The sequence below is a fragment of the Protobothrops mucrosquamatus genome, unplaced genomic scaffold (genome assembly GCF_001527695.2).
Source record: "Protobothrops mucrosquamatus isolate PMUCROS unplaced genomic scaffold, P.Mucros_1.0 scaffold_281, whole genome shotgun sequence".
NCBI lineage: Eukaryota > Metazoa > Chordata > Lepidosauria > Squamata > Viperidae > Protobothrops > Protobothrops mucrosquamatus.
In genome coordinates this window covers 470,007-473,510 of record NW_015386357.1, presented here as the reverse complement: position 1 = coordinate 473,510, position 3,504 = coordinate 470,007, and positions in this window count along the sequence as shown.

Here is a 3,504-nt window from a genome sequence, read left to right as displayed (position 1 = left end):
TGCCTCAGAGCCACTGACAAACTCCCCTCCTGATGTGCTTGGGATTGGTTCATCCTCCTCTGAACTGACATCTGGAGAGGCATCTAGGGGAATCATGCCAGCAATTAAATACAGAATTACAGTCATACGTCATAGTGGTTGTTAAGCAGGTCACTATTTAAACAAACATGGTGGTCCTTAAGTGAACACAGAAATTGTTAAGTGAACCCATTTTCCCCAATTATGCCTGAAACTGGAAGTAAATACCAGGAACCAGCAAAAAAAACAACCCTGAAAATTATGGTCATATAACCACAGGGTGCTGCAAATGTGAGCTGGTTGACATGTGCCCAAAATGAAATGACATGGTCATGGCCAGTAGTGGGATTCAAATATGCGAACAACCAGTTCTCTGTGTGGATGCTGCTTCCAGAAGTCCATTCTGGGCCTGGGCAACAAAAAATTAGCCACCGGTTCTGCCGAAGTGGTGCGAACCGGCTGAATCCCACCACTGGTCATGGCTGGGAGAGGTTGCAGCCACTAGAACTTTGAAAAAAGGATATAAGTAGTACTGGGGAGATTGTCATAACTTCAGTGGTCACTAAGCAACCAGTTGTTAAGTTAGGATTGCCTGTAAAATCATTGATTTGTCTGTTAAGTCACCAAAATTCAAGTTTCACTAAGAGATATTATCTTTTTTTCTTGTACAAGGCAAAGTGGCAGTCATTAATGTGGAAAAGTGGAAGATGATAAGCAATTGCTTAGGAAATGATAATTACTTGGAGCCTTCCAGATATTTTGAATTACAGTTCTCTAAATTTTAAGAGTTATTGTCAGTGCATAACTTGATGATGAGCATGATGGCCTAGTGGTGAAGATGTTAGCCTCCCACTCGGAAAGTTAAGCGTTCAATCCTAGGTAGTGGCAGATGTTTCTGCCTCAAGTGCAAAGAGAAAATATCTGCTGAAAATTCCACATAGGCATCACAAAGGGCATCCAGACAATACACGCTCAACTGCATCCGATCTCCCCAACTCTTATCCCAAATTAAGGGATTACAGGGTCATAAAAAACAACAACAATGTGTATAACTGACAGGTGGCTGATTAGAAAAGTTTCTGACAAAACAGGAAGATGGAAGGCCTTATCCTTATATTACTCTCAGCTGGAGCTCAATAGAAGGGCAGTTCCTCAAGTCTCTTGGAAACTATTTCTCAGTTGGACCTCTTCTAAAAAATCCAATCAGTAGAAGGAGGGCAATGCACCAATACGGCAAAAAAAAAGGCATCTTTTCCAAGGCAGCCTCAGAAGTCTGGAATGTCTATCCAGGGGGAATTTTGAAGGCATATTAATTTTGGGGAGCCATGCAAAACAGCTCTATTTCATCTGCTATTGTATGTTTTGGAATGAAAAACTTGAATTCCTATCACTGAACTTTTTTGAACTTGATTCTTTGATATTAGTTGTTTCTTTTAAATGTGGTTTGCAGTGTTTACTTGAGTCGCTCTGTTATGATTTTCTTTCTTAATCTGTCTGGAGTATGTGAAAGAACAGAATTCTGAAAGAATTAGCAGCTGTTTTCTTCCATCTCTTCTTCATCAGTTAGGTATTTGAACAGGAAGACCTCTATCTGGGGGCAACAACTACTGCAACTAAGTCATAAAACAAAAAGTCCACACATGAAAATAGCAACACCTCTCCATCAAAAGCAAGGAAAGGGTGATTTAGAAATTCATCTGACATTCGATAGACTGCAAGGGATTCCTGCAAGATATTTCAAAGTTGCTGTTAAGGCAGTATCTTTGCTAGGCAATGTTAGTGGTGACAAGAAACCGGTGGTAAAAACTCCAGTAGAATTTTATCCACTGTATGCAATCCCTGTCACAACTGAGATTGTATTATAGCAGGGGTCTTCAAACTTGGCCCTCTTATGACTTGTGGACTTCAACTCCCAGAATGCTGGCTGAGGAATTCTGGGAGTTGAAGTCCACAAGTCATAAGAGGGCCAAGTTTGAAGACCTCTGTATTATAGGCTCAAAGATTCTGCTGTCTCAGAATATCTTTGCTTGAGAATTTTATGATACTTTTATTCTGAAAGTTTGTTGTCAGCATTTAGTCACTTCTCAGCAGTGACAAACGTTGAAAAAATGTCTTCTAGGAATTCTTGTTTTCAGAGTTAAGTAGAAATTCGTTGTCACTGTTTTTACTATAGATACCATTAGTAGTTACCTTTTATACCAACTTTATCTTCTTCTTCTTCTTCTTCTTCTTCTTCTTCTTCTTCTTCTTCTTCTTCTTCTTCTTCTTCTTCTTCTTCTTCTTCTTCTTCTTCTTCTTCTTCTTCTTCTTCTTCTTCTTCTTCTTCTTCTTCTTCTTCTTGAAGAAGAAGAAGAAGAAGAAGAAGAAGAAGAAGAAAGTAAGTTGGAAGGGACCTTGGAGGTCATCTAGTCCAACCCCCTGCTCAGGCAGGAAACCCTATACCATTTCAGACAAATGGCTGTCCAGTCTCTTCTTAAAAACTTCCAGTGTTGAAGCATTCACCACTTCTGGAGGCAGGTTGTTCCACTGGTGAATTGTTCTAATTGTCAGGAAGTTTCTCCTTAGTTCTAGGTTGCTTCTCTCCTTGATTAGTTTCCATCCGTTGCTTCTTGTCCTGCCCTCAGGTGCCTTGGAAAATAGCTTGACTCCCTCTTCTTTGTGGCAGCCCTAACTCTAATCTTTAAGCAGTACAGTACTATCAGTTGTTCCATGTATTTTCCACATTGGGGAAGATTTGGACAGACATATACAACCTGATGGATCTTGCTTCCCCAACTAAGTAGGGCGAAAATCAGTTCAGATAGTAATTTTATACCACAAATTTAAATCCATGTAATAATTCATAAGAAAGTGAGTGAAATCACCTTTAGTCACCTCTTGGCTGGACTATTTCAACATGCTCTACATGGAACGGCCCTTGAAGAGAATCTGGAAGCCACTGCAAGTAGTTACAAGTGCACTTTATATGCTCAGGTAACACCATTATTTCACAAGCTATACTGACTGCCTACCAGATTCTCAGTGCATTTCTGGGTGCTAATAAGCACCTATAAATCCCTACATGGTATAGGATTAGTTTATTTGCAGGACCATCTTGCTCTAATAGAGAAGAGAAGCTTGAAATAATGATATTCTGTGGGAATCAGCTGATATGATTTTTCAGTAGCAATTCCTGCCCTTTGGAATGATCTAAATCTGCTGGAACTTAGAAAGGCCTCAAAAACATGATTATTCCCTGTTGGAGCTGGGATAAGTAAATTCCCATCAGGACAGAGTAGAAAATGAGTCAGGTTGCCTATTATAATTGTTAATTACTCTTTTTTTCTTGTTGTCAGCTGCCTAGAGTTAAATAGCCAAATAAATTATTTAAATAATTTATTTAAGTAAATAACATTAAACAAGTTGGACAGCCAACCCATAAGCGTATTTTAATATTTATATTTTAACATTATAAATACTCTATCTATCCCTGAAGCCTTATAATTT